Genomic DNA, 15,921 nt, shown 5'->3' on the forward strand with positions numbered 1-15,921 from the left:
CCTAGGCTGGTTGGTGGTCCTTGTTCTGTAAGAAAGCAGGCTAAGCAAGCCATGAGGAACAAACCAGTAAGCAGCACCCCTCCATGGCCTCTGCATCGGCTCCTGCCTCTAGGTTCCTGCCCTGACTTCCTACAATGATGGACTATGATGTGGAAATGTAAGCCACCACACAAACCCTTTCCTCCCCAGCTTGTTCGTGGTCCCATCACAGCAATGGTCTTCCTAACCAGGACAGATACTGTCAGTGTCTTCACATGTCTATTTGCATCTAGTACCAGGGCTCCAATCTTTCGTGTAGTATGTAGCATCTCCTTGCCCCTGATCTAAGCCTGAGGTGACATTCTCATCTGTTTTTCTACAGTTCTTTCTGCACTCCTCCCTTCTGCTCCCCACTGCGCTGTCTCTAAAAGAGGCTTGGAGAGGCCTTGGGGTCAGATGCCAGGTTAACACTGCTCTTCTTTGCTGCCACAGTGAAGATCTGGCTTCAGCTCTCTGCGAGAGCCATGGAAGTGCTTCGGCCAACACCGGGTCACGTGTGGCCTCTTTGGATACTTCTGCTCCATGGAACTGTACATTTTCCTTTTGCCCCCTTCCCCATAATTATTCTTCTTTATGGATCTGTAGGACCCTCTGCTTGCTTCTGGTTTCCTTCCACCGGAATCATCCTACCTTCCTCGTGGACTCATTCTCAAAACGACTTAATAGCTAGCCCTCTTTGTACACGTTGGAAACGTGGAATCAAATGCTGCTTGCTGAACTTGAGAAATGTCTCCTGTCCCAGCACAGGACCACCCTTCTCTCTTCTGTTGTAACCCACTGTGTCCCTTTTGCCAGACTTCTTGAGGTGTTCAAGCGAGCAGACCCTTTGTCCATTAAACTACGGGGAAATCAGTCCCTGACATGATTGACACTGCATGAATGTGAGGGTTGCTGTCTCTGCAGCATTCCCCATAATTCCAGTGAAATAAATATCCTTTGTTGCTCCCTGCTGAGTAATCAAGCCTCCTCATGCTCCTAGAGGAGCTGCAGGGCTGAAGCTTGTCAAATGGGTTTGGGAGTGTAACACCTGCCCTTGGCACTGCTGAAACACTCAACCACAGGGAAGATCTCATCTGATACCTGTAATATGAATATGAAACTATGCCTGAGACTGTCCCCCATCAAGTAGAAAACATGGAAATTTCAGTAGATCTTATGCCAATCATGAAGAAGTTAAAATATCATTCTAATTTGATTTAGACTAAATTTAAGGAATAAAATTACTATTTTAATTCTTAAATATATTAACACCTAATTTTATTTAATGAAGCTATGACTGGAGAGTCAGCGTAAACACACGTGAAGTCTGAGGCTCAGAAAAATGAGCAGAAGAAAGATGAAAAACTCTAGGGGCTGAGGTCTGAAGAGATAGCTCAGCTTTAAGAGCACTGGCTGCTTTTATAGAGGACCTGAGTTTGATTCTCTGTACCTATGTGACTGTCTGTATTTACAATGCTGAGGAACCTGACACTCTCTCTGGCTTCTGAGCATACCACACAGACACATGGTGCATAGCCATATGTACAGGCAAACATATATGCATAAAAATAAACAAAAATTTTAAAATATTTTAATAAAAATGAAGGTGGTGAAGTTGTAGTTCAGTAGTAGAGTATATGTTTAATATGACTGAGGCCTTAGATTTGCCCCCCACTCGCCTCCCCCCACAACTGAAGGAGGAAAGGAAGAGAGAGGGAGGGAGTGGGGAAAGGAAGGAATGAGTGCTGAAGTTACATAAAACCTTTACAAAAACAATTTCTAGAGTCTTCTAACAAAACTGCGCATCAACACAGAAGAATCCCATGGAAATTACGTTACCAGCGTGTTTTGGCTAATCTATGAAAGCGTCTGAAGAGGCCACGTAGTTGTTACTGCTCTGATTAATGGTGTGAGCCTGGGAGAGTCGAGCCTAAAACGGGGCTGACGTCTCAGTGCAATAGCCAACTTTATTCAGAGCATCAGTTGATATTCTGCAGGAATTCTAAGGGTTAAGCAAGGCAGAATGAGCAGAATTCACATGAGGTTAGGCTATATACACTCACATGGGCAACCCATGCTTGGAAACATTGTTGAACAACCAGAGCAAGCAGCAATGTGTAACTTGAAGCAAACATGCTCCTATTTACTGTATTTGGGAGGAGCACAAAAATCCATGCCATGGAGGAACAGAGGTTACAGGACTCTTGTCTTGTTTATTTGGAGTTTTCCCACAAGCTCTCAGACATCTCACAGGGCTTCATTCATGGACAGTGTTCCAACAGGTAGGACAGAACCATGAAAGAGGGATAACGCAGTACATGAATTCAGCTTGTTCTAAATTATCTTCATAAGAGTCACAGAACATTTTCAAGAGCTCATCTGTACTGTTACCATATCTCAAGCAACGTGAAGATAAAATAAGTCAGTGGGATTTGGAACAGTGCCCTGGTTCATAACAGGGACAACAGAAGTGTGCCATTTGTTGCTTCGTTATTGTCTTAAAACATTTTATGTAAGAGTGCACTGTCGCTGTCTTCAGACACACCAAAAGAGGGCATCGGATCCCATTACAGATGTTTGTGAGTCAGCATGAGGTTGCTGGGAATTGAACTCTGGAAGAGTTCAATTGGTCTCTGGAAGAGCAGTCACTGCTCTTAACTGTTGAGCCATCTCTCCAGCCCCTTGCTGCTTTATTATATAACATTCGTACTCTGTAGGGATTAAAGCCTCTCAATATGCAAGTGAACAGCTGATCTTCTAGCTGACAGTTCTGTGATGTCCTTTCTCTCTTTTTAAACTTTTTATTGATTCTTTTTGTTTTTGTTGTTTTTGTTTTTTGTTTTGGTTTTTCGAGACAGGGTTTCTCTGTGTAGCCTTGGCTGTCCTAGAACTCACTCTGTAGACCAGGCTGGCCTCGAACTCAGAAATCCGCCTGCCTCTNGTTTCTCTGTGTAGCCTTGGCTGTCCTAGAACTCACTCTGTAGACCAGGCTGGCCTCGAACTCAGAAATCCGCCTGCCTCTGCCTCCCAAGTGCTGGGATTCTTTGTGAGTTTTACATCATGGACCCTAGTCCCAATCATCTCATATCTGCCCTTCACCCTTGAAGCCTCCACCCAAAATAGAAACATACAAACCAAAACAGAGCATAGAGAATATCTTATCATGGTAGCTATGTCACAGTGTGTCCCAGAGTAAATCCCTTTTCCCACATGTCTTCACTTGCAGATGCTCATTTGCAATGAGTCATTGGTCTGGTTTGAGATCTCTGGCTTCTGTGACACCAATATTGGATCCTCACTGGGACTCCTCTGGGTCATCCAGTTGCTGCCCGGGGTCATGGGCATCCTGCAGCTTTAGATCAGCGGGACTGGCCCTTTCAACTTCCCAACAGTTCACAGATGATATAGATTTTGGAGTGGGCCCGCTGAGTTGGTCAGTGTGCCAGCTTTCCCTTATCTGCACTAGGTGAGCTCTCCAGCACTGCTCTGGCTAGGCCACCCAATGCCACCTTTGACAAGAGGCAGAGTCAGCTCTCCTCTTTTCATCCCCATGGGCCAGCTCACCCTCACCCATGCCTCCAGAGCCAGCTCTGCTAGGCTGCCCAGTTAAAGTGTGGAGCCCACTTTTTCAATTGCTACAGCCTGCCATGGGCTGAGCTGGCTCTCACACTCTCACACCCTTAGTTAGGGCTGGCTTACCTGTGTCTTCCCCATGAGGCTAGCTCTACTATGTTGTTCCAGCAAGGTATGGGGTCTCCCCTCTGGAGTGCTACAGCTAGTGAGGGGGCAAGGCCTGATCTCCTGCTCTTAGGCTCTTCCTGCCAGCTCTCCCAACTACTACAGGTGATGGGGAGTGACTAAGGGGAGAGGGCATCACCCCCACACCCACACCATGTAGACAAGTGGAGGGGCAAGCTCTCCCATGCTCTTGCCCTTGGGGCTGCATCACCTGTACCCCACCCACACCCCTACCACCAGGGCCAGCTTTACTGTGCCGCCCAGTGAGGTGCAGGGCCAGCTCTCTGGAGTGACTGCCATAGGTGGTAAGGGGAAGGGAGGGGACAGTCCTTTCTTGAAATCTAGAATCAGACTTGAATCACCTTTTGGCAATATCTAGGCCATCGCTTTTCATAACTTACACCTGGTAATTAGCGTCAAGGTGCACTCAGTGTGGGCATTTAGGACAAGCTGCTGAGACCCTGGTACTCTGGGAGCTTTCCTCACTTCTACCTTTCTACAGCTTCCAACATTTGAAATTCAGCATATATTACTATCAGTAAACAACCCAACAGAAATACTGAAAAGGAAAAGCAGCTCTCAGGCACAATCTGTAAGGAAGCAGCTGCCCCTGCCCTCCAGAGGCAGGGATTGGATTCAGGTATAATCTGTAATGAAATAGAGTCCCTTATCCTGTAGATTCAGGAATTGGATTCTGCCCACATCTATCTTTGTGAGCTGGAGAATGCATTGAGGTTGCTCTATGAAGTGTGGCCCCGAGGAACCCCTTGAGACTCTAAGTAGAGGAAATGGTTGAGCCACACCTGAACTTCCAACTCACAGCAAGATCAGATTTCAGCAGTAAATCCATGATGATGTACTGTGGCAGAGATATAAACTTATTACACGCTCCTTGGAGAGTGCAATCCCCTGGTTCATAATATAACAGTTCCCTGCGCCTGCCGGAGCCTCCAGGCCACAGGTAGTTAAGGTGATGGATACCTCTGAAGTTGCAAAGTGAATTTCTGTGTCTGGTGGGTCCTCCGTGCCTATGTGAAAGCTTCAGAGTTATTTTTGAGGTAAACTCTGGGGACAGAAGCACCTGGAATACTGCTCATTGCATCTTTATAAGGCATTTTAGTCTTTTTTTTTTTCCTCTGTTTTGGCTATGACAGTGGGGGTAGGCCAGGCGTGTGGAATTCATAGTGAGCAGAAGCAGCAGTCACTGAGGACTTCACGGCTGAGTGGGAAGAAGGGGTTTAAGCACTTCAGTTCAAAGATCCTAATTACAGTGTAATGGTGTCACTGATAGCTAACAGTCAAGTGACACTCTGAATCAAGCTGCTGATCCTGATGTTTCTTACACATTATCTCAGTTAGTCTCACAGCCGTCCTGTGAAACAGAGTGGCATACACTACTCAGGTGTTTCCTACTTTTACATTCGAGTTCTGGTTCTTGCTCTTTGAGGAGGTCCTTGTGTGCTAATGATTTCTATAGATGGACTTTCTACTTGGGAAGGACCTTAGTTGGCCGGACGTAGTATCCCTGCAAGGAGGCCATTCTGCAGGCGGTATCACTAAAGTGTCTGGGCTTTGACTGGAAGAACACTAGTCTGTTCTGTTTCTCCATAGGATAGCCCTATCTCCAAAAAGTATGATAATCGAGAAAAGGCGTTTTCTACACAAGGACTGAGATATGATATGGAATAAAAGGCATACAAAAGCATGTGTTTGAAATGTTTTTAAAATGTTACTTGCTTTGATAGTTCTTTAAAACATTTGTGGTTTTATTCTACACTTTGTACCAAAAAAGAAAAAAAAGAAAAAAGAAAAAGAAAAGAAAAATATGCAGTTTATCAACAAATGGCTTCCAGCAGTTGCTTTTGCACGTTTGTTTTCTAGATTATTTGTTCATAGCATCACCAGCTTTTCACCTTCAGGGTATCAGATGCCACCACTGAATGAAAAAATTATAAAACGAAAAGGAAAGGAAAGGACATAACTATTCCTAGGTATGGTGGAGGAGAATGTCTATTACAGATACGTGGGAAAGAGTAACCAAACTCATCAGAGACATCCGAGAGCCCAGAGTGGACATGACCAGACTGAGCCAGTCCTAGGAGAGAGAGGAAAGCCAGGGGTGCAACCAGGAGCCCAAAGGTACAAAAAGGGTGGGTAACCAAAATGTCTGGGTTATATAGGGAAGAGCCTCGGGGTCAATGGCAGCCAAGCCCCTGGGCTTGAGAGAGTGGGGTATACCAGTCATATCCTGTAACAGGTAGGGACTGAGGGATACTGGGAGGCCAGCTCTGCTATGCACCTCAGCCATTTGTTCTGGGTTTGAAACTTAACAACCGCTCTTCCAGACAATATAAACACCTCCATGTTGGGAGACGAGGAAGGGAGTTATTCATGAAGCAACTCTTCTGGTTCTGGAGCCTTCTGGTTATCTGCCTGTGTAAAAGAGTCCTCTACCAAGCCTCACTGTGAACCATCTTTACCACAGACAGCTCTGGCCTTCTGAAAATTCACAGACTGAGTAAAACATGCCTTTTGCAACACATATCGGTTGACCTAAACTTCACTCTTCACCTTTGATGACCAAGTCCCCCTGTGTCTTCTCATGAGCAGCTACCGCTTCATTTGCATTTTAGTTAAAAGGTATGCTGGGAGCTGAACCTGGAGCCAGAGCTGGGATGATGAACAAAAGAGGCCATGGCAGAAGGCTTACGGTCTGTAAAAGTCCTAGAGACTCCCAGCTACAGAAGCGGCTTTACAAATGGATGCAGAGTGCAGCTGAAGCCTGTGTAGGATGCTATTAGAGAACCACAAGACTTTACTCAGCTGGGAGAGATGGTTGGTCCATCTCACATGTGTAGAGATGCTATGCCTGTGGGATAAAGAAGCTAGAGAAGAAAGAACAGTTTGTTCAGATAACTGCCACACTGCATTTTAGTGGATGATTATCTGGTTTTCTTTAAACCTACACTTTACCTGTCTGCTCCTCTGGCCATATTCCTGAAAATCCTGACCATTCTCAGTAATCCCATTCTCATCATTAGTTCATACAATGCTTGTGATCAACTAAAACCATCATATCTTTATAGTTTGAACCTAAGTCAAAGTTATAGCTATACAGATGTAGCTGGGAATTGAACCCTGGTCTTCTGCTTCCAGTGTTCCTAACCACTGAGCCATACTTCACTCCTTAGATTATGCTTTTATAGTTGTTTAAGATTTAGGATATTTGGGAGTAAAACTTAGGGCTTGTTTTTTTACATTTTATTTTCACAAATTGTGAAAAAAATGTACAGTCATGTTTGACACACCTGTGTCTTAAAACATTTATATATTATATTTTAAATTAACTTAATCTTAACTATTTCTAAGTTTACTAAAAACCTTTATAAAATTGTTCACTGTTGATTCTTTTTTTTTTTTTAAAGATTTATTTATTTATTATATGTAAGTACACTGTAGTTATCTTCAGACACTCCAGAAGAGGGCATCAGATCTTGTTATGGATGGTTGTGAACCACCATATGGTTGCTGGGATTTGAACTCCAGACCTTTGGAAGAGCAGTCGAGTGCTCTTACCCACTGAGCCATCTCACCAGCCCTGTTGATTCTATTTAAATTAGTTTGAAACTACTGAAATACTTTGACTGTTACTGCTCTGTCCTCCCGGAATGACCTTCATGGAGCTACCCAGCTTCACCCATTGTTTGTAAGAGATGCTTCTGTTGGAAAGCTGGCCCACAGTTTCTTAGTTAACTTCTTTCAGTTCTTGTGTTTGCATTTGAAACTTCCTGTTAGTCTCCTGTCTTGCTGTGATACACAACAGCTTTCTGAGCATTTGGGGATACTGCTGAAGTACCAGAAAGAAAACAGAGAAGACAGCATTTGAGATAAGACTGGATCCACTTGCTGATGACTGCCAGTCCTACTGAGGATTGATCCTGCTGTTTACAGAGTTGAAAGCCAAAGCATTTCAACATGTTCCAAACTCTAGTTTCTGACAGTTAACCAGAAGAGAGGAAAATCTGCAGACTATGCCTTCCCAGTCTGGAGTCAGCCTCTATTTAGATATTCGTGACAGCAACCAAGACCTCAACTGCATGTGCTTAGAATGATATATAGTACTTTTGTATATTGAATAAACTGTATTTTAAATTAAAGTTAAGCTTTATGAAAAACAAAGCATCCTTGCAGTTTTCTGTGTAGCTGAGTCTATCAGCCTGTGATGTATCAAGTGAGTCTAATCATTTCATTGAATTATGGCATCATTTTTATCTGTAAGACACAGTGAAGACCATGCTCCTTACAAAGGAATTAAACTGGGGTGGAGCAAAATGAAAAGTAAAGATAGATTGCCAGATGAGACGAGTATAACATGGAAATATGGAGTCCTAGAGAAAACCAGTGTCGGGTTGAAGAAAGCAGTGCTTTTCATCCCTGGGCACAGCATTGAATCACAGGGAAAGAGAGCATAGAGACTAAAGGGGACAACCCACTGTCCCCTAAAGAGCCCTTCCAAATACTTGCCAGGCATTTGGCAGACTCTCAGCTGGGTGGTCCTTGCTGGTCCCCTAGAGAAGTTGTAGTTGGAACACTGCCTCTGCAGGCTTTCCTGGTTCTGGACTACGACATTTCTTCCTTGTTGCTAACAGGTCCCTTAGTACTAGCAGCATGTAGTTGCTCATATTCCTTAAATATAAACCTGACAATTTGCAGAGGATATTAAGCCCTTGCACTATATTCTTAGAATTCTAAGCTGGGTGGAGTGGTGCACTGCGCTCCAGGAGGGATTCTGAGTACCAGGCCATCCTGGTACAGAGCTCCAGGACAGCCAGAGCTACACAGACAAACCCTGTCTGGAAACAACAATAAAGATTCTTGCTGGTGTAGTTTGTGGGGTGAATGCCTTCTCTTCTAATGTTTCCTTTCATCCTCAGGTGACTTTTCCACTCCCTAAGTCTCTCAAGGGATGTTTTTTTGTTTGTTTGTTTCTGATTTAACTTACCCACTGTCTTTCACTGAAAGAACATCTCTTACTTCAAATAATGTCAGCAAGAGACAAATAGGTCCCCACCTCCATGGAGCATCCAGTTCAGAAGACAAGCAGCAGCCACACAATTCAAAATAATTAATAACACAACTGCCAAGTGTTTAGGAACAGACAAAGCCTGGGAAGGTGCCGTGGGACATATAATGGGATCAGACCTAGTTTGTGTCTTGCTTGGGCAGCACTTTCCCTTTTCTGTTTTGGGGAAAGGAGTGGGGAGGGAGGCAGTTTTTTCCTCCTGGTAGAGCTGATCTACACCCTGCCATGTGTAGACACTCAGTGTAGACATTCGGAGAATGTAGTGAGCACAGTAACTTCATGTACTTCATGTGGAAAAGGGCCAGGCTCTTCCCAGATGATCTTCCCAGATGGGGAAGGCTCTTCCCAGATTAAACTGCAGTCCTTTCTTGATGCTTGTTTCTTGTCTTCTTGCCCCTCTCTTCTACCATTTTTTTATTGACCCCACTCTTGTCTTTCTCATCAAATCCTTACAATCTAGTTAGTGTTACATAGTTGAAAGCACACTGCTTTTCTTTTCTGAACTATTTTATTTTGAACCCTAGAGAGTAAAGGCTGAAGACCCCGCAGAAGGCATTTAGGTGTGGAAAGCCAGAGCTGCAATGGGAAAGGCTGATGCTGATTTTTCTAGGAGCAAGTTCCATGATCCAGCTCCTCCATCATTTCCATTTCTGCTGCTTTTCTGTCTCTGACTCACAGTGAAGCCTTTCTTGGGAAATCATGGGTTAGGTAGCCATTGATAAGATGCCAGTGAATGTTCATAATCTGCAACTTTGTTCCATTCCCCAAAACTTGTGGCACTGTGAAGGAAGAAAACCCTAAAGCAGATGGCAATGCTACAATCATAAACCTTGTACACAACTCAAAATAAAAATGTTCAGTCATTGATACTTTATTTTGTTGCTTTTTTTATTATTATTCATTTGAGCAAATACAACATCTTTATAAAGGTTTTCCTGAGGTCCTTCATTACTTCTCAGCTTCCACAGTCTCCTCTCCACCTCATTCTTTCCCCCATAAACTTTTCACTCATGAGTATTTCAGACTCCAGGCTCCTAAGGTTGGAGAAAAAGAGACGGATTGCCTACTTACTATTGTGTAATTGTTGTGAGAGTCTCGGTCATTAAAGAATCGGTGAAATCAGAAGTATTCACTTTCGAATGGCATTCATGCTAAACCACTGGGAAAGTGTGTCAGTGAAACTAGTTGAGCAGGCTTCCTTCCTCAGGATACCTATGCTGGGGCCACTGGGAAATGGTCCTGGGTGGAGTCAGAGTCTAACACATTAACATTCTTGCCTTCCAGTAAATGAATATAAATGAAATTAATTTGAATGGCAAATCTGCAGCTTAACCTTGAGCTCCCATGTTTCCCCTTAAAGTGTCATTACTGTAATGTATTCAGTTACACACACACACACACACACACACACACACACACACACAAAGAGTTTTCGCCTTGATGAGAACTCACTCATTGTGAGAATATTTTATTGTTACCAAACATGGATTTCTTAGATTGTGTTTATGTTAATCTTGATAATAAATACACTTAGCCTTTAGGATTTTTATGCTCCTCCTTGAGGAAGTTTTAAAACACAGATTTAAGCATTCACACTGGGGAGGGCATCAGCATATGCATCCTAAATTTCTGGAAGACAGACATGGTTAAAGACACTAGGGATATTAAGTGTTGGCTGTTCCCATTCTTCCTGCCCTATGGCAGTGTCCCTTCCTTTTATGTTGTGTATTATCCAGAATGGCTCCTGTCACCTGCTCCGCCTGTAGCAAGAGTTCATTGTATCAGAGCAGAAGTCTATTAATGTAGTCCCACCCACCTCAGTGCTTCTAGGGTTGCTAATGCAAACTAGCATCCTCAGGGATACATAATATTTACTGTGCTTGCCAGAATATCATTACTAACAGTTCGTATGTGTTTCTGAGTGCTATGTGGTTATGTTTCTAAAGTACTCATCATAGTATGCATACTTCACAATGGGCAGCCTTTGGCAAATGGCCTTTTTAAAGATGATATTTTTAAAATGAAGTATCACTCATTTAAAAAGTAAATCTGCATGATTTCTTCCAGGTTTTTTGGTCTGAAATGTTGCCTCAGTTTTTCTCACATACTAACAAGAGAAGAGAAGTCACTGATGGTAGCAAGATTAAATCTCCCTGCGGCAACTCCTAATGTGGGCTGCTTAGCTACAATGTGCTGCCTTGATGGCTCCATTTTTCTTATTCTAATATGATTTCTTTCCCTAATATTTTCTTAGGTGCAGAGAGAGCTGGCGGCTGTTATTGCTTTGAAAGCAAGAAAGTCTGGTGAGTAATCTCTCATGGGCTGGAGGGAGATTGTAACCCTTTGGGGTATTTCATACATCAGTGCAGTGTACACTGAGGGTACTTCAGGATGCTTGAGAATGCAGAAAAACATCACCATATCTTGAAGCATTTATATTACATTCTATTTATCATACGGTGTTATGTATAACACTTCAAAGTAAAATTTCACCCCTTTCCCATAATTTATTTCCAATTTTTATGAAAAAATTAAAAATATTAATAGTCCAGTGAAAATAGGAAAGAGATCAAAGCTGATGATTAAAGTAATTAAATTCCTTTACATCATGCAATGTAATGACAGAGAACAATGGATGCTATAATGCTTTCATGCTTTTGAGACAGGGTCTGACTGCATAGCCTAGGCTACCCTAGAACTCCCTTTGTAGACCAGGCTGGCCTCAGAATCGCAGAAATCTGCATGCTTATTGGTGGACTTAAGACATTTTTTAAATTCAAAAACCATTTATTCAAAGACACTTCATAGCAAACCTTTTTTCATAGAACTGATAATATAGACATAACCTTATATTTGTAAGATATAATCTATGGAAATAATATGTGGAGAGTGAAAGGAGGCTTCCAAGTACACGTTGGAGGAGAACAGAAAACATTTTTGGCGAAAGTACAAAATGAAATGGAGGCTCAGTGGTGTGGGAAAAAGCTTGCTTAGGGAGGGGAGATATCTGAAGTGCATCTTATGCTCTCCCCCATGTTCAGAGGGAGGAGATCGGTGCTGAATGGAGATCAGCAACAGCGTCGCTTGGATGTGGTACACTAGAAGACAACATTTTAGCCAGAAAGATGGTGACAAAATGAAGATAAACTTGAAGAAAAACAGAGGAAATGTGTTAGCATGAACTGAGTGCTTGCATGTTTCTGTTTCTAGATACTCTTAAGCTTTGCTTACTCCTGGGTTATTTTTTGCATCAAGTACATATTAGTAGGTGTGCATTCATTATATGCATGTAATGTTGATGGCTTTGCTGATTAAAGACACAGAGACCAGGTATTATGAAGGCGTTAGAGGGAAGGCTGCAAATAGCATCTCAAGGCTGTGTGTAAGCAGAGCTTGTTGGGGGGCAGCTTGAGACAGCAGATATTTGCAAAGGAGGAAGGAAGCCTAGTTAGAGAAGACACCAGTTTAAGGATTCTAAGAGGAATCAGAGAAACCTAAGGGGACTGCTGTTGATCTTGATCCTTGAAGTTTGAGCGAGTTGCCGTAGCTGCATCTTTTAGTATAGAATTTTACCCTTAAGGTTTCAAAGTAAGTTTGGAAAGGTAAACATAGAGTGGCCATTGCTAGAGCAAGAGCAAGAAAGAAAGCACAGAGGAGGTTGAGCTTGTGAGCCAACATGTGCATGTTGTGTTTGAAGGACGGCAAAGACACAAGAGGGGCTAGAGGTGAGTGAGCACAGTGGAGAGAGGCAGATGTGTGGATTGTGGACTAAGAAATGGCTGCTTTGTGGTGGGAGGCATTAAGCAAAAACTGCCCATGCACGTAGGAAAGACTTGTATGAAGTAAAGTGTGCCACATCTTAGGAAGTTAGACTGCCTTCCTACCATGATCTACACAACTTGGAAGCTTTTCAGATGCAGATGTAATCTTACACACACACTAAGGATGGGAACATAAATTCGTAGCTTTTCAGGAAAGTGGGGTTTCTTCGTTATTGTTTTTGTTTGTTTTGTTTGTTTGTTAAGACACAGTCTTACTATGTAGTTCTTGCTGGCCTAGAGCTCTTTATGTAGACCAGGCTGATCTTAGTCTCACAGAGATCCACTTGCCTCTGCTGCCCAAATGCAAGTATTAAAACTGTAGCATCTGGTTAGGAGAACAGTTTTTTAGAGTATTCTAACATCCCCAAGTCCTTGTTCCTGTCGCCCCAGTCAGGTCTAGTCACAGGATGCCAGCAAGGATACCCTCAAAGATTAAGGGACTTCTCCTTAATGCGTTGATCACTTTCTCTCATTTGTGAAGAGTCTCATGTACCCTAAGCTGGTCTTGAAATCACGATGTAGTTAATCATGACCAAATCCAGGGCTTCGTGTTTTCTAGGCAAGCTCTCTATCATTTGGACTAGATCTGCAGTAAGACCGCATCTGCATTGCTTCCATTAGTGGTAAGAAAATACAGACATCTGCTGGTAAAATGGTTTGGTTGGTAAAGTGCTTACCTTGCAAACATGGACCTAAGTTCATGGTGGCACAACCACATAAAAACTAGGCTTGGTAGCTTGTGCCAGGGTTGGGGAGGCAGAGCCAGAGAACCCTGTTTAGTGACTGTTGTCCTAGCAGAGTCATTGAGCTCCAGATTTAGCAAGAGATTCTGTCTTAATAAATGAGGTGGAAAGTAGTTGAAGAAGACACCAGATGGAAACCTCTAGCCTATACATGTATACATATGCATACATGTATACACACTCCCATATGAAGACACCAGATGTAGCCTATACATGTATACATATGCATACATGTATACACACACCCACATGAAGAAGACACCAGATGTAAATCTCTAGCGTATACATATGCATACATGTAATCACACACCCACATGAGCATGTTAATCATACACACACACACACACACACACACACACACACACACACACAAGAAGGAATGAAAAGGCAGAAGTAATTCTTAAGATCTTGTCATTGGTCTATGTAGTAAAATATTCAGTGAAATGTGTACGATGGTTTATATTACTTTTCCTTTTCATAATAAAAATAGATTGTTTTTATTTTTCTTACTATTAGAGTGTGGTCATTGAAAAAATATATTCTACTTTCATATTTGAAAAAACTAAAAACTCTCCTATCATCTCACCAACATCTTTTTGTTATATATATATTTCTAGATACTCTTCTATTAACTTGTCAATATTACTACAGATTTTTAGATTTTGAGGTAATTATAGATTCATACACATTTGCAATAAATTAAAGACAGATTCCAAGCACCTTTTATAAATATTTCTAATTTGTTTTTTGAGAATTTTGTACGCGCATATGTGTGCTCTAATCAAATCCAGCCCCATCCCTCCTCTCCAGCTCATTCTAGACCCCCCCATCTTATGTTCTCTTTTTAATTTTAAACCACTTAGTCTGTTTGTTGCTATTGCCGTGTACATGTGAGTATGGAGTGTGGGCAGCCTGTCTGGGCCTGAATCCCCGAAGGACGCTGATGTCCCCTCACACAGCACCAAGTATTCTTTACACTCGCTCCCTAACAGCAATGCACGCAATGCTGTGGTGCAGAATCACAGCCAGGCCAACACTGACATGATATCTCCATCTTCACAAGACTCCTCATGATCCGCCATCCTAACTTCCTGAATTTTCACCTGTAATCTGTGGCTATCAGTAACTGTTCTCTACTTCTCTTTTTCTCTCTTTCTTTTTAAAATTTCTTCCCCCTTTATTTATTCACTTTACATCTTGATTGAAGGCCTCTTTCTCCCAGCCCCTTCCCCCCATACAGCCCCTTACCCCCTCCCTACCTCCTCTGAGAAGAAGGAATCTCCCAGGTACTAGCCCACCCTTGTACCTTAAGTATATGTGGAGGATTGGGCACATATACTCCGACCAAGACCAGACAAGGCTGTGCAGTTAGGGAACAAGATCCATAGGCAGGCAACAGTGTCAGGGACAGCATCTACTCTAGTTGTTGGGCGGACCCACATGAAGACCAAGCTGCACTTCTGCTACATATGGGAGTGGAGGCCATGCTCAGTATTTGAATATCCAGTTCATGCTCAATATTTGAATGCTAGTTCAGTCCCTGGGTGCCCCAAGAGTTCAGGTTAGTTGACTTTGTAGGTCTTCCTGTAGGAAGTCCCTGTCCCCTCTGGGTTCCTCAGTCCTTCCTCCAACTCTTCCTCAAGACTACCTGAGCTTAGTCCATGTTTGCTGTGGGTCTCTGCACCTGTTTCCATCAGCTGCAGGGTGGAGGCTCTCAGAGGACGGTTATTGCTAGGCTCCTGTCTGCAAGCATAGCAGTGTCATTAATAGTGTCAGGGATTGGTTCTTGCCCATGGGATGGGTCTCAAGTTGGGCCAGTCTATATTTGTCATGTCAAAAACACTGTATAAATGAAATTGGAGTATTAATCTTTTGGAATTGCCTTTTCACTGGCATGACTCTCTGGAGGTTTCTTCTCGTTGAATGCCAGTGTTTTCTTCCCTTTTATTGATGACTAACATCCTACAGTCTCAGTATACCACAGTGTTTTAATAATTCAACCATTGAATTCCATGCTTTTTATATAGCCTGGCTATTAATCCTTTATTATTATATGGTAAAAAATACTTTCTTGAAGTCCACTGTTCATCTTTTCATCCTCTCAGAGAGAAAAGTGTTTAATTTTGATAAAGTTCAATTTATTAAGCTGGGTGTAGTGTACATGTCTGTAATCCAACCTCATAGGAGGCTGAGGCCAGAGAGTCACCAGCTTGAGGCCAGTCTAGGCTGTGCAAGGAAACCTTGTTTCAGGAAACGCCCCAAGAGGCCTATGGGTTTGCTATAGCCATTCCCCCAGGACAGAGTGTGGGTTAGCTCCAGCCCTCTGACGGGCAGCCCATGCTCTGGTACTGGGCCCTGTCATGCTGGCAGTACTAAGTGTACTCCATGGGTTTAAAAAGAATTCAGAGCAGGCCATGGTGTGCACACCTTTAATCCCAGCACTCGGGAGGCAGAGGCAGGCGGATTTCTGAGTTCGAGGCCAGCCTGGTCTACAAAGTGAGTTCCAGGACAGCCAGGG

This window comes from Mus pahari, chromosome 7, assembly GCF_900095145.1.
Source record: "Mus pahari chromosome 7, PAHARI_EIJ_v1.1, whole genome shotgun sequence".
Classification (NCBI taxonomy): domain Eukaryota; kingdom Metazoa; phylum Chordata; class Mammalia; order Rodentia; family Muridae; genus Mus; species Mus pahari.